Source organism: Dreissena polymorpha, chromosome 7, assembly GCF_020536995.1.
Source record: "Dreissena polymorpha isolate Duluth1 chromosome 7, UMN_Dpol_1.0, whole genome shotgun sequence".
In the NCBI taxonomy this organism is placed as follows: Eukaryota; Metazoa; Mollusca; class Bivalvia; order Myida; family Dreissenidae; genus Dreissena; species Dreissena polymorpha.
This window is the reverse complement of record NC_068361.1, coordinates 8,503,765-8,520,501: the sequence shown is the minus strand read 5'-3', so window position 1 is coordinate 8,520,501 and position 16,737 is coordinate 8,503,765. Positions and strand designations below refer to the sequence as shown.

Sequence of the window (16,737 nt, the reverse complement as noted above, 5' to 3'; positions counted from 1 at the left end):
TTAACCCTTACAGTGCTGGAACCGAATTTTGAAGGCCTTTGCAAACAGTTTGGATCCAGATGAGACGCCACAGAACGTGGCGTCTCATCTGGATCCAAACTGTTTGCTATTCTGATAGTATTCTTTGAAAAAAATCGAAGAAAATGCTAATTTTAGAAATTCAGCAGACGACATTTTAGCAGATGACAAATTACCCAGCATGCAAAGGGTTAATTATTGAAATATGTGCAACTTATATTTAAATCTTGAAAAAGCTCAACAAGTACTAAAATTTACTTTAACAACACAAATCCAATAGTGGACTGCTGTTTTGTATGTGAAAAAGGGGATGGGTTTGTTTGTCTGTTAAAAACATTGTTATGAAAGTTACATAAAAAGTTCAGCAACTTCTGTGACCACCCTCATGATTTTTTTGTTCAATATCATAGTCATGGAATTTATACCATTACTTAGGTATTATTATAAAGCACTATACAAGTACATAATAATAGTATAAGCATAAATCAACTAATAAATTGATATAAGTAGACAATTTTCCACCTTTAAAGTGTACATACTCCATTTTAGATCATTACAATGGCAATTTCAGAAGTAATGTTATTTTGTCGTTTAGTCTGCTTGCTCAGTTGCTGTTAAAAGACGAATATATTGTTTTTTGCCATGTTTTGATTGGTCGATCAATTTTAGTAAAAGCGATTTTGTGATTTGTGTTGATTGGTGAACATGTTTCTGTCTGAAAAGACTTACTCATGAATAGCTGTTAATTTTCAATATGCATGTCTTTAGAGTTGCAAATTCCTTTTATTGTTAATTCTAAATTTATATTACTGAAAAATATATATGTATATGCCTGTATGTCATTGACCACTGTTGACTACATTGTGTGTTATATGTATGTGCACTCATGGGCTTCAAGCCTAATGTATTCTGAAAAAAAACATATTTAAAACCATGATTGGGCGAGATTTTGGAAAAACCCACATATATAAAGGTCAAAGGCACAGTATTTTGGTATTGGCCCTTCCCTATTGAAGGTGATTTGCTGTGAAATTTCAGACGGATACAATAAATTGTTGTCATGTTAATAGTATGGCTAGTGGCAAAATCTGATTGAAGGTTCCTTACTTTTTATACGCCCGTCTATGACGGGACGTATTATGGTATACCCCGCGTCTGTCCGTCCGTCCGTCCGTCTGTCCGTCCGTCCGTCCGTCTGTTAATGTCGTACGCTACGTCAAATATCCTTTGACAGATTTTCTTCAAATTTTAACACAATCTAAATATTGATAAACCCTGATCCCCTTTCGTTTTTGACGGAATTCTGAATTGTCGTTCCAGAGTTATGGGACTTTGTTCGTCAAAATTTCGTGATTTCATTGAATGTCCTACTGTAGCTCAAATATCCTTCGATGGATTTTTTTCAAATTTCAACACAATCTTAATATTGATAAACCCTGATCCCCTTTCGTTTTTGACGGAATTCTGAATTGTCGTTCCAGAGTTATGGGACTTTGTTCGTCAAAATTTCGTGATTTCATTGAATGTCCTACTGTAGCTCAAATATCCTTCGATGGATTTTTTTCAAATTTCAACACAATCTTAATATTGATAAACCCTGATCCCCTTTCGTTTTTGACGGAATTCTGAATTGTCGTTCCAGAGTTATGGGACTTTGTTCGTCAAAATTTCGTGATTTCATTGAATGTCCTACTGTAGCTCAAATATCCTTCGATGGATTTTTTTCAAATTTCAACACAATCTTAATATTGATAAACCCTGATCCCCTTTCGTTTTTGACGGAATTCTGAATTGTCGTTCCAGAGTTATGGGACTTTGTTCGTCAAAATTTCGTGATTTCATTGAATGTCCTACCGTAGCCGTCCGTCCGTCCGTCTGTTAATTACCTTACTACTTCATTGGCGAACGACGGGCGTATCATGCGCTCATGGCGCAGCTCCTCAGTTATATCTTGATCAATAATGTTGTTTTACCTTTCTTGTATATTATTTGGCAAACATTGACAGTTGATTGTGGAACTATTGTATATTTTACTACTGGTTCACAATGCAATGATTTAAAATTTACTTCAAATGCTTGGTAATTAATAAGACTTTGGTTCACATTTCAATACAATTTACTTCAAATCTTTGCAAATAGTAGCACTTGGGTTCAGAATCCAGTCAAGTTTACCTCAAGTACCTGGTAAATATAAGTACTTGGTTTCAAAATCCAATCAAATTTACTTAAAATCCCTAATAAATATTTGCACTGTTCAATCCAATCAAATTTACCTCAAAAACTTGGTAAATAATTTCACTTGGGTTCAAAATCCAATCACATTTACTACAAATCCTTTGTAAATAACAGTGTAGCAAAATAACTTAAAATCCTTGAATGAGATGACTAAATATTAACTGATGGTCAAGCAATTCTGATATGTGGTAAACACATTATTATATAAAGTTGGAATAAGACATAAATCTGGGAATAAAATCAGTTGTTTTTTACCTCACCTGAGCACAATAAGCTCATGGTGAGCTTTTGTGATCGCCTTTTGACCGTCGTCCATCATGCGCCGTCAACATTTGCCTTGTGAACACTCTAGAGGCCACATTTATTGTCTGCATGATTTTCATGAAATTGGTCAGAACATTTGTCCTATTGATATCTCGACTGAGTTCGAAACTAGGTCATGCTGGGTCAAAAACTAGGTCAAAAAAAAGAAAAACATTGTGAACACTGTAGAAGTCACGTTTGATGCCCAATCTTCATGTAACTTTGTCAAAATGTTTGTCTAAATGATATGTTGGTTGAGTTAAAACATGGTTCCGGTCCGTTGAAAAACATGGCCGCCAGGGGGCGGGGCAGTATTCCTTATATGGCTATAGAGAAACCTTGTGAACACTCTAGAAGTCACAATTTTTGCCCAATCATCATGAAACTTGGTCAAAACATTTCATCGATATCTCGGACGAGTTCAAAAATGGTCCAGATCAGTGAAAAAACATGGCCGCCAGGGGGCAGGGCAGTTTTCCTTATATGGCTATAGTAAAGCCTTGTTAACACTCTAGAGGCCACATTTATTGTCCAATCTTCATGAAATTTTGTCGGAAGATTGGTCTCAATGATAATTTGGATGTGTTTGAAAATGGTTATGTTTGCTTGTAAAACATGGCTGCCAAGGGGCGGGGCATTTTTCCTTATATGGCTCATATATGGCTATAGTAAAACCTTGTGAACACTCTAGAGGCCACATTTATTTTCCAATCTTCATGAAATTTGGTCCGAAGATTGGTCTCAATGATATCTTGGAGGAAATCGATAATAGTTACGTTTGCTTGAAAAACATGGCTGCCAAGGGGCGGGGAATTTTTCCTTATATGGCTATATATGGCTATTGTAAAATCTTGTCAACACTCTAGAGGCCACATTTATTGGCCGATCTTCATGAAACTTGGTCAGAAGATTCACCCCAATAATATCTTGGAAGAGTTCAAAAATGATGCTGGTTGGTTGAAAAACATGGCTGCCAGGGGGGCGTGGCATTTTTCGGCGTAAGCTGTATTAAGCCAGCTTTTCACCCTGACTTGACCCTTGTAAGTGTCCAATAATATTCAAATAAAATTTCCCGCGGCTAGGTACGAATGAATACACTTCATTTATTCCATTGGCTGATTTGAGTATAACACCAGAACATTGGAAACATATCCGCGTCTTTGTAACACTGTTTTACTGCATGAAACAATGTTATCTCTAATGAAAAGGCTCAATAGATAGAACAGTTTTACAATCAATTTTCGACATAAATACAGTTTGTGCGTTCACCTTTTATTTTCAGAGAATTACCAGCGCAAAAGCGTTTATACTAAAGGCTATATTCTCATATTTAGTACTTATTTGCATTGCATTTCAACCCGAGAGGTTTCGGGTCAATTCGCGGCCAGTGTGTTAAAGTCAGAGTTTATATACAGTTCAACACCGGAGTTCGCAGAAGGGATTGCGATCTTTTCATTGAAGGAAAAATTGGAATCTATGCTATTTTTGTCTGATGGAGTAAATAGTTTGTTTAGTCGCTTTGTCGATATATCAATATTTTAGGCACAGCTGTTGCCTTGGTCGTGTACAGTTGGCGTAAACAAGCCGTCGTTTCAGCAGCAGAATTGTTACCTAACTTTAATGCATTGCATTCCAATCCGCAAGGTATCAAGGTCAGTTTGCGGTCAGTTGCAGAAATCTTTATATAAACGCCGTCTCGTAAACTTTGTGCACTTGAAGTCTGTTTTGATCAGAAAGATACTAAATAAAGATATTCGGCGATATTATTGTGGTATGTCATTCATCGATTTTTAATATGTTTTCAACATTCGCATGATAAGGACCAATTTTGATAAAATTAATTAGAAATATTTATCCATTTAGACCAGTTTTTTAAGCATGAGCACAATAATTCACTATACTATAATTATGCAATTAAATAAGATTCGAGTATTGCCGGCTGACCTATATGCACTCGTTTATTTTCATGTTTCTTGTGTTTTTCTATACTGTAAATATAGATATCTGAGTAATAATATCACATAAAGCAAAATAAGCCACGAAATCTGGCGCAACACCCCGTAATTGATTTGCTTGTGATGTAGCTAAGAACTGCGCAGAAAAAAGGCATCCGCTATTTTTTATCTCATAGAGATAACTTTTGATCGTTCATAAACATCGACCACAATCAACGCCGTATATCTTTTTTAAAGATATTTCTTTTATCCCATTTTCACCGCGACATTGACGGTATAACACGTTGTGGAATATACTTGCTTGTATTCAACACTGTGGAATATACCTGTCGCGTGCACGGACTACTTTTTAAATGACGTCATGCGATATGCGCTAAAATAAGGTCGATATTGTATGGTTCATTGATCGAATTTTAAGGTCACCCATTAGAAGAAAATGTGCATATTTTGCAGAAATATATATATATGACATATTCATCAAAAGAAATGTTGAAATAAAATATAAAATTACACGATTTTTGTTTTGTTATTTTTTTATTTATAATTACTTTACCACTAAATGATTTTTCAGTTAAGCTTCAAAATTATACGACCTTCAACCTTTAAATCTAGTCATATGACATAATTTTTCGCCATCCGTATAATGAATCAGCTGATTGATGGTGTCATAAAATGACATACTTATTGCGTCATTTTCCCCATTTTTTTGACGATTTATTATAAACGCGACTTATTTCACATGTTTTCTACATGTACTGTATGTCGACATATCTGAATTGTCAATTGATCACATTTTCCTTATTTCGTGTAATGTGCATTGTTTATAACCAAAGCATATAGATCTACTTTTGTCATTTAACTTAAATATTAAGAATGTACAACAAGCCATACAAATATCGAACAGTTCATGAATAATCTGCTATGTTTGCTTTCCTATTTAATTCACGTTAGGCATAGAGCTGTGTGAAGTATAAGATGGTAAAAATAGCACCACACTGGAATTGGGAACGTCCCATTTTGTACACGGGTATTTTCTACTCATTTATCTGTTGTGTACTGGAATGTTTTCCATTCTTTGTGTATTTATACATGTATATTAAATTATTTTTTCGTACAATAAGGGCATTGCCATAGATAAATAAAATATTGTGCAAGTTTAAACATAATTATGTTTGTATGCAGAAACTGCAAATGCAACCGAGTTTACCAACGGCTATTATTAGATAAACTGCTCCGGTTCATTTGAACAGCAGTAATGTAGAGTACATGACGTAGCGTGTGACGAAGAAGAAAGTTTATCGCGTTCATAAACTCATTTGAATAAAGTGATAGAATGGCATAAGGGTCTTTATTTAACTATGCTAAAATAATTATTAAAGACCCTAGATGCAAAATCGCCAATTATTGAGTTAAATGGATTATTAGATGGATTTTAAAGGATAATTAAAGGTAAGATACTAGTTCTTACGTGTTTTGATTTTTGTTTGTACTTTTGTCGTTCCCTGTTCTCGGGGAAATTATTTTAACATGGGCGCCATTGATGCATCGGATCACACACGGCATACCCATAACATTATATAAAAGACACATTCTGCGCGTCCTTAAATTCGTCATACGAAGTCGGAAAACGTATTGCCCTGTATATTTTGTCAAATAAAGTTTCAGTCGCTGCAATGGTCTGTTTACTCGTCAAAATTGTCAAGGTCGTCGATAGCTAAAGAAACTTCAGCGTACAGTTTATTTAGTATTGACAGACCTGTACAAAGTCGCGCCAGTCAAAAATCATAAAAAGCGACATTTAAAGTTATGGTAGCCAGAACTAGGTCGTCGATGGTGTACATGTATGTTGACATCGACAGCAATTTGTCAGGAGCAATCGCCGCCATATTGGATTTTGATCATTTTCTTTCGAAAATAAAATGAATTATAGTAAAGTAAAATCATCTTTTCGCGGTCGTATTGTATTAAAATTCGCATACTGCGTAAAATTGAATGTAGGCATATGGTGATATTTTTACTTGTTTTACAGTTTGTGTGTGAATTTTTTAAAGACTATTTTGCGTACCAGAACAAATACATGTATATCACTACGCATGGTTACATTTGTTAGATTTTAAGCGCTTTTATGACTGAATTAAAATTATTGTTAAGGTTATTAGATATATTTATGTTAAATGTCACGTTGAAAAAAATCTAATGGGATAAATAGAATACTAGGATTAGCTTTGAATACAGAGAAGTTTATGTTGCTCGGCTCGAACACCGAAAGCGCTCGCCAAGGCTCGCGCTTCCGGCGTTCTAAGCCTCGCAACATAAACTTCTCTGTATTCAACGCTAACCTAGTATTCTCTATGTTCCTTATATGGCTATAGTAAAAACTTTGTTAACACTCTAGAGGCCACATTTATTTTCCGATCTTCATGAAACTTGGTCAGAAAATTTGTCCTAATGATATCTTGAATGAGTTCGAAAATGGTTCGGTTGCTTAAAAAATATGGCCACCAGGGGGCGGGGCATTTTTCCTAATATGGCTATATATCATGCTTTAGTAAAACCTTGTTAACACACTAAGTCCACATTTATTGTCCGATCATCATGAAACTCGGTCAGATGACTTGTCCAATGATATCTTGGATGAGTTCGAAAATGGTTCCGGTTGGTGGAAAAACATGGCCGCCAAGGGGGCGTGGCATTTTTCCTTATATAGCTACATTGTATAGTTAAACCTTGTTAACACTATAGAAGCCATATTCATTGTATGATCATCATGAAACTTTGTCAGAAGATTTGTCCCAATTATATTTTGGACAAGTTCGAAAGTGGTTCCAGTTGCTTGAAAAAACATGGCCACCAGTGGGCGGGGCATTTTTCCTTATATGGACTTATGAATCCTCATGAAACTTTGTCAGTATATTTGTTTAAATGATATCTTGGATGTGTATGAAAATGGTTCTGGTCTGTTGAAAAACGTGGCTTCCAGGGTGTTCACTAGTCATGAAAGTTGGGAAGAACATATTGTTCTAATGACATCTTGGGCTGCACAGAACAGGTCAGTTCCTTTGAATCTCAGGTGAGCGACTTTGGGCCTTTCAGGCCCCCTTGTTTACAATTCATTACAAGCAGTTTTACTTGTTGCATTGATAAATGTTGACAAATTTTAAGTAAAATACGCACTTGCATATTTTAATGCATCATATAAATCGATTTCAAAATTAGATCTTGAATTGGATTTACAAAAACTCCTAAAATAATAAATACCATCACTTTTAATGAAAAGCTGGTCATGGAAAAGTGTTTATTATAATAAAACTAAAGACAGAATTTTACAATAATTCATCCAGAACATGATTTTTTTTGTTGACAAAATTACCAAAAGTATATCCATTATGAGTTTGATGTCTTAATTTAAAGTCCAATTAGTAGAGTGGGTGTGCTTGTATTGTCCTGTATGTCACATAACAACACACGTGTATATTGCTTATCACACGATGACTGTTGTTTTGTTTCTGCTATATTTAGAGCTCCTCACTCATATCGAGAGATCAGTCTGCGCTAAATTTAGCATTTAGAAATTCAGTTGTAAGTATCCCTTTTCGTTTCCTTATTGTGCGTGTGTCACTTTTTTTTTACTACCCATTTCAACTTCAATTTAATGCTTTATATGTAATTCTTTTGAGCTATTATAATTCAGGCTAGATTTCCGAATTACTCTTATAAGTCTGCGATTAAATTAATGTTCACAATATTTTGTCTGACTTGACTGTCTTTTTTTTCAGTATTTATCTTTCTGAACAAAAAAAGTTGAAAATACCCAAGAAAAAAAAGGGCATTTATTTTTCAAACATCCCAGATGCTTTGTTATTATTGAGTAAATTTGTCAGTGTTAAGGCCATTTGCATGGTTGATATTTTGGTAAATGAATCATTATCATGTTCCTGTGGTTATCTTGTTTCAATAATAATTTAAAAAAAATTGTATTTATATATCTTTTCCAAAATAAACTTACATACATTTCAAAGAAGATGGTTGAAAAAATATTTGTATTGAACAATGCCAACCACTTAATGTCATCAAGTTAAAGGTAGTCCTTTAACCTAAAGGTTTAGATGTATATTTTACTTGGCAAACTTCCTTGAATTCCTTAGACTTGTTCTTTCATCTGTAGCACTTCGTTCAATGTTGTCCCTCAATGTGCTAACTATCATTTGGTTAAAGTTTCTTCATAATTTTATTCCATGCAAATGAATGGTAGTGTTGAATTCTGAAGTTTATTAAGTTAATAATAATTTAAAGATAATTTTTATAATGTTTTCCTAGTAGTTCTATTGCATTTATGATTTGCTATATTATAATAAGTTACTTTAAATTACCAATTTTGCAAAACAGTCAGTTTACATTTCTAATACTGATATATGACTTAGCCTAAGATCATTTAAAGGAACTTGTTCACAAATTTAGGCATTTCTAAAGTGTGTCGGTATATGCCTTTAATTGCCAGGTTTTAAACACCAAACAGTAAAGCTCCACTTAAAAAAAGGTTTTACCCAGCGTGGCTTTAGAACCAGTATTCTTTAGACTAAAAGTCTATAGCATAATTTTGTTATTCTGTGAACAAGCCCCTTTAAATTATCAATATGCAAATTGTTGTGAATGATGTTTTCATGCTTAGGCTGGTGACATGAACTGTTGCTTTCAGAAAGGCAGTCGCTATAGAAACCGTGCTGGGGTATATATTCACTCTTTTGAAATCACATTTACCATTGTGTAACCACTCACCAGTATTTCAATAAAGGACAAGCACGTTTTTATTTGCTGTGTTGTTTTTAGCTTACCTGTACACAGTGTGCTCATGTTGATCTTTTGTTATCACCTTTTGTCTGCCTTGCGTCTTCATCATTTAAACATTTTACCTTGTCAACACTTTTGAGAACATGTCTATTGCTCAATCTTCAGAAGACTTTGTCAGAACATTTATCCTAATGCTGTCTTGATGGAGTTTGAAACTTAGTCACTGGTCACATAGGGTACAATACAAGGTCACAAGGTCCTCATATCATCTGTGAACACTATCAAATTTACAAAATGCCCAATCACCATGAAGCTTGCTCAGAACAATTATACCAATAATATTTGAAAAGTTTTAAAATGGTTCCAGTCCATTGAAAAGCATGGCCAACAGTGGTCCGGCAGGTTTACTTATATGGCTATAGTAAATGCTTGTAAACATTCTATAGGTCAGATATATGCTTATGAAATTGCTGAGAACACTTTTCATAATGATATCTTGACCTAGTACATATCCGGGTCACATGGTGTCAAAAAGAAGGTCAGTGGGTCGAGTGAAAGAAAAAGCTTGTTAAAACTCTAGAAGCAATATTATTGCCCAATCTTCATGACACTTGGTCTGAAAATAATTGGGTCTCTCCGTAGAGTCAGATATAATTTAAGTCAATGGAACAACCATTTGAACACTATAGAAATCACATTTGTAACCCTCTCATAATGAAACTTGCTGAGAACCTTTTTTTAAAATTTGTTTTGTAATGATATCTGAAAATCTTTCTGAGTTTGAAAATGATTTTAATTTTTTGTTTCAAAGACTTAATTGCCAGTTGTTAGGTTAGTGTTATGGTTTAACTTAGTGAACACTACCTGCTCAGAACAGTAAAGTTTCTTAGAGTCTCAGGTGAGCGCCTTAGGCCATTTTTCCTACCGGGTATTTGTTTCTGTGTTGGTCTTTTTTCATATTTTTTTATTTCAATTTCTTTGTTTATTTAATGTTAGTTTTACTTGATTATCAGAATTAGACAGAGAATTTTAATATGTTATTTAGGTATAAAAGTTATTTGTCATTTATATTGTGTTACAATTTATAAATTTATATCATATATAGATATTTTAACATAAGTTTTACAAAAAAACATTTTTTTTTAGTTTAAGTGACTAGTCAGTGTAATTTTTATTTCATTTTAATTTAAAGACCAATATATTTTTCTTAGATTTGTTCATTATATGATTAAAAGTTATTAAACAAGAAGTTGTTAATTTATATTATTACAAGTTATGTATAATGAGTTCCATATTTTGCAATCATGATTGTGCATTTGGCTGTTTAGTGCTAGCTATTAGTTTTTCAGATTTCATTTTAAGCATGGCTAGACAATTAATTACTAGCATTGTATAACTTTGTTGTCGACAGGTCATGTCTGCTGTAAGTTAACTGTTGTCATGAAGAATGAAGATAACATGTCTTGAGTATTGTCTTTGAAGTTATTTTCCCTTATACTTTTTACTAACCCCCTTTCCTAATACCAATCCAATATTTTGCTATATATTATCACTTATATGTGTTGTTATTCACTGCACAAAATAATAGAGGCGTATAATGGATTCACCATTTAAATTCCCATTTAAAAAAGGGCCTTCTATGGGAACACATCTTCCCAATAACTCAATCAGTTTATATTTAATCATCATGAGACAAAATGGTATAGTAACATTAATTGGCATCATATTTTGGAAACATTTGATAACTGCATGAAGAACTTCTGAATTATGGCCTTTGAATTATAGAAAATAGCATAATTTACCTTGTCTGCTCTATAACTCTGATAGTTAGCTTTTGATCATAATTAAAATCAATTGTGAACGTAATTCTGGGCGTTTTATCTCCATGTGTGATCTACCCTTAGATATGTATTTTGACGCATTTGTAGTCCCTTAAAAAGTTAAATTTGATTAAAGACTTTTCTTACTAGATTCAAGTTGTTAAGAATTCATCTACAAACCTTAGATACTGATGAGCAGCATACAGCATTAAACCTGAATAGACTTTGAGTTACTTGCAGGCTGTTCTGGTTGTATGCTGTTTGCAAAAGCCATTTTTACTTTGCTTCTTATGTGGAAAAGGGTTAATAAGTGGTTTCGATTCAATAACTTCAGTTTTAATTGATCAATCTTGATGAAACTGTTGTAAGAATTGAAACAAAGAGCGATCTCGGGGTTTAATTCTGGACTTGCAATGTCAAGGTCAAAGTCACTGTTACTATAAAAAAAAAGGTTTCTGCTCAATAACTTTACTGAGGAATGAGGCATTGCATTCAAATTGTGTGTTTAGGTTTCATTGCATTGCAAGGTTAATTGTTGTTTCCATGGTTTCCAGTGCAATCATTTTTACACAAAATTAATACATTCTTAACAGATAAATTTTATCCAGACCATGTAATTCGATAAGATAAAAAATGGGGACATTTTACATATTACGACAAACAACATCCGATCTTTTCATCGCTATTGTGACTAGCTTAAGAAATGGTTCATCTATTTATTTGTCTAAATCGTTTAAAAAGCCATAGTCTAATTGACACACTTTGAACTATTTTATATCTTTTCATAAGATGTATGCCATATCCATTTCACTGCGGTAACCGATTGAGCACAATTACTACTTTTTAAATATAGCTGGCCTATATACTGACCTTGCACTTACCTTTATTCATGAATATATAAAATAACAAGAATAAATAAATGTCCGCACTGAAAGTGATTTTAATCAATTGAATCATGATTCACGGAATATATTTTTATGGTATCTTAAACTCTGGCAAAATGTGCACAAACTAAATCGCTTGCAAACATAGGACAAATTCACTTAGTCCATGTAAATGGTGTCGACCTATGCCATCCTTAAGTTTCCTTACCTTTTAAAGAAACATTTACTGGGAGTTGTCTATCTGTATGCATGTTTTGCATAGTTTTCCCTGTATTTAATATTGAGTTTTCTTTTCATAAAACATCTTTATCCTTTCCTAATATGAAGTTTCTCTCCAATATCCATATTATTTTTGCAAAGTTTATTCCCTTTTGCAATGATTTGGAATCACGTTTATTCGTGGAATAATTTATTTTTTCCCCTTTCAAGCTTTCAACTGTTGCTTAAATGTATGACCTCTGCAATTATTTACCATTTAATACAAGTTAATTTGTTTATTTATATTTATCACATGCTGTACCCTGTTTCCCATGTAATACAATCATTACATATTTTTTTATATTACACATGTGTAATACAACATTTTTAAGCGTTGGCTTAGTTTGCATTTATTGACCAATCGCATTTTGTTATTTTGCTGAAATGACATTGCAACGTCAAATGACGTCACGAAATGTAAACAACATTCGGGATTTATCATTTATGTTTGCGTAAATATTTATTTAATTTGCTCATTTAAAGCATGTGATAAAAAAGATCTGACACGCGTTGTCATATCATACCATATTTTATTAAACTCGTCTAGGAAATTCGTTAGTAAGCTCGCTAAAGGCTCGCTTACTAACAAAATTTCTGAACTGGTTTAATAAAATATGGTATGATATGACAACTCATGCCAGTTCCTATATGTATATCATTTAAAGAGCAAATGAATATTTCCAAGCCTAAAGAATGTAAAATTTTGCAAATTTAAGTGATTTCTCACTCAGTTGTTCATTTGAAGTATGTAATTGTTTGAATTACTCCCAGACTATAATATTCATTATAATGATGGGTTACATTATCTTCTTATGTGTCAGCTTTTTTGTTTCATATGTGTTCAGATTTGCCAGTTACTTTGTTTTCCAAGATGTACAATTTCATTGATTTTTCTGGTGCCACTTCTTAGCTTTCATTAAAAAAGTAAGATCTCCTCTACTTGCTTCTACACTCAAACCACTATACTTTCAAAAGTAACTTTGACAGAGACACTATTTGCTAAGCAGTTATCACGTTAACTTTCAGATTTGACTTGTTTGTTGTCGCTTAGAAATTCAAATGTAATAAAAGACCTTTCTAAATAGATTAATATATTTTTTAAAGTTATTTAGGTTTGAATTGTTCAACCCTAAGATACTAATGAGAAGCGGAGAGCATAAAACCTGAAAAGCCTGCGAGCGATAAGTTGCCTGCAGGATGTCTTGGTTTTATTCTGATTGCACATAGCCGTATTCACTTTGCTCCTGAGTGGGAAAGGGTTATCTTTATGATGTTTCTTGTAGGTGTCACTCAACATGATGTCAATGGCAGAACACCATCGTAAGGACGGGAAATCAAGGGTGATGAACCCTGAACGACACGAGATAAGCCAACTTGTGAAATGTAGAATGCAGAGCCTTGGTCAACCCCTTGAAGACTACGGTATAGTAACTTAACCCCCTTGAAGACCATGGTTTAGTAACATAATCCCCTTGAAGACTACGGTATAGTAACTTAACCCCCTTGAAGACTACAGTATATGGAGACTTGTGCAGAATTATGGCCCTTTTGTGTTTTCCACCATAGGATATATAGTCCTACAATTTTGTGTTATTTACATCTCTTTAACTACTGGGTGAATATAGCTGAAACTTTCACAGTTGAATGACCGTAATATTTAGATGAGTGTACAAAAAGGAGTTCTGGCTGCAACTAGTAACATGTGTATGGCAGAGTTATGGCCCTTGGTCTTTGGCAGAGTTATGGCCCTTGGTCTTTTTTCCTCTATGATATTAAGTCCCAAAACTTTGAGTGTTCAGCCAAATTGTGAAATGTCGGATGCAATGCCTTGGGCTACACTTGAAAACTATGGTATACTACCTCTTACCCTTAAATACTCAGATACATTCTCTGACGCATGTGTAGTCCCTTAGAAAATAAAATTAAATTAAAGACCTTTCTTAATAGATTCAAGTTTGAAGGCTTCATTTCCAGCCCTAAGATACTGATTAGCAAGCTGTTATGATTTTTAAGCTGGTGGCATATACATGTAGCCATATTTAATTTCCTTCTTAAAGGGACTTAATCATGGTTTTGCAAAATGACAATTCAAAACAGTTCCAACAGTTTTTGTTATTAATTTCTTTTTAACCACTGGGTGGATATCAGGGCCAGCTAGGCGAGTTGATGTTAAGGTCAGTGTAACTAAACGATAGAAAAACAGCAAACAGTAGTTTCTGATCAATAGTTTTTGTTTGGATTGACAAATCTAAAACTTGGAAACTTGCATGCAGCCTCTGCTTGGGATTGCATTTGGGACGAGTTAAAACAAGGTCATGGTAACTTTTACTTAAGAAAGACAACAAACTGTCTTCCGCCTAATAACTTTAGTTTGGATTGAGTTACCGCACTTTCTCTGTGCAGGTATTTCTTACATGCAGATCAAGCTTAGGAGTGCTCAATTAATTCAAATTAAATTTATAACGTATATGCTGAACACCTGGTTTTGTGGCCATGTTTTTTGTTTTGTTTTTTACTGAAGAAGGGTATATATTATTAAATAAAATTGTCATCACTTATTTTCAAACATAGTTAAATTCATAATTTTTAGTCTTACTTGCCATTATGGTCCTTCAACTCAAGTGAGAGATCAATTGCCATATTGGTGATCTTGTCCGAATGTACAGTCAATCACGATTAAGAGACCACTCAAGGGAGTAATCAAAAGTGGTCTCTTAATAAAATGGTCTTTAAATAAAAAAGGCCATTCTGGAAGAATGCTTACCCTCAATTTTAATCTATATGAAGGATAATCTCTTTTGTCCAGAATGATTTTAACTTTTATAATAAAATGAATATAAACACAATACATAAACAATATTTTACTTATAATGTGTTCTATTTTTTCACTTATTATAAATTATCATTTATTATAAATGAATTGTGTGTACATATTTATTTGCAAAAACAACATAGACAAGGAATTTTTTTTCCTGAGAACAAAGAGTTTGGCTAAGAATGTGCTGAGAAACGAAGCTAACCAGCCAGTGGAAGCCTTGTCGGACGCAAATCTAAGGGCCTGAGCACAAATGAGAGGGCCTGACACAGGCATTCTCCTTGTTGTTGCATCCTTAAACCACGTTAACACAAGATCATTAATGTCCTCGTTCCTCGTGCACCTCGCGCGATTTTTTTCACCTGACACATTATTTTCCACGTCTTCAAGCACCTCGGCTTTACGCTTAAGAATGTTCTGAATTTGAGTTTTACCGACTCCAAACTCATCTGCGATTTTACGTGCACTTTTACTCTTTGACAATTGAAAAACCCGAATTTTCTTGTTCAATGTAAACACTTTTCGTTTTGACATTTTAATGTCTGCATGTACGCTTAAGGAAATCTGACTCGATTATGATGCATAATAACCTGAAAAAATTAAAACACGTCAATTGGAAACAAACAAACAGACCTGATTGGAAAATTTATTAAGTAAATAACAATGTGATTGGCTAACAAATATCTACTAATTAGCATAATTACAAATTGGTAATGTACGGATTTCGACAGATGTTGCCAATTAATAGTTTATTTTCCGCACTTCGCAGGAAATGTTTGTCGCGTACAGTGCATTGTTTCTGCACCTGTTATCTATACTCGAGAAAAATCGGCGTTGTCTCTTAATGTTCCACATAGTAAACTATTTAAGCTGTAGACTGTGCGAAATACGTTCTTCTATTATTCAACTCAATAAATTGATACGCAGTCTACAACAATACCGGTCAGAACCGGTCAACGAGACAAAGCATAATCATAATGGTTGGTGTGAAAACAAAGCAGAGGTGAAACAGTACATCTTATCGGCTTAGATAAACAATTAACACGGATTTGTCCCTGAAAGATCAATAGATTAACCACTTTTACCTCCTAGTGGTCGCTTAATTCAAGATTCGGACATCAAAATACACAAAAATCAGCGGTCGCTGGTCGCGTAAGACAAAAGTCGCTTAATACAATATCATTATATAGCGAAAAAGCTCCGTGGGATTTCAAAATGGTCGCATAAGACAAAGGTCGCTTAATACAAGTGGTCGCATCCACAAGATTGACTGTATTCAATTAATTGGGTATGCTTTTTGTTGACATAACTGTCTGTTTTTGCTCCAGCTGTCTGGTTTAACCCTTGACCACTTAGAAACGTATTTTCACACATTTGTAGTCCCTTAGAAAGTTATATTTTATTTAAGACATTTGTTACTATATGCAAGTTTTTAAGGCTTCATCTGCAAACCTTAGATACTGTTGAGCAGCACTTAGCCATTTTCACTTTGCTTCCAAGTGGGAAAGTGTTAACTGGTTGCCCTTATATTTCAGATGAAACAAATGAGAAGAAGGATACCATCTCTTATGTGGTGATAAATCCAAGCTACGACCTCCACCTTTGCTTGGGGGATATCATGTAAATATTCTTGATTAAACGTATTATGTTTTTTGTTTTTT

The 16,737-nt window shown here is 33.9% G+C and overlaps 2 protein-coding genes across 2 annotated transcripts in view; one reads left to right on the top strand and one right to left on the bottom strand.

Moving 5' to 3' along the window:
• Positions 1-8,090, top strand: part of LOC127838638 (potassium channel subfamily T member 2-like) — a 149,648-nt gene extending 141,558 nt beyond the window's left edge. The window contains exon 26 of the mRNA XM_052366492.1: positions 8,031-8,090. The gene's annotated coding sequence lies outside the window, so the exon portion shown is untranslated. The remainder of the gene's footprint in view (positions 1-8,030) is intronic.
• Positions 1-16,737, bottom strand: part of LOC127838647 (uncharacterized) — a 337,890-nt gene that overhangs the window by 29,626 nt on the left and 291,527 nt on the right. The window lies entirely within an intron of this gene.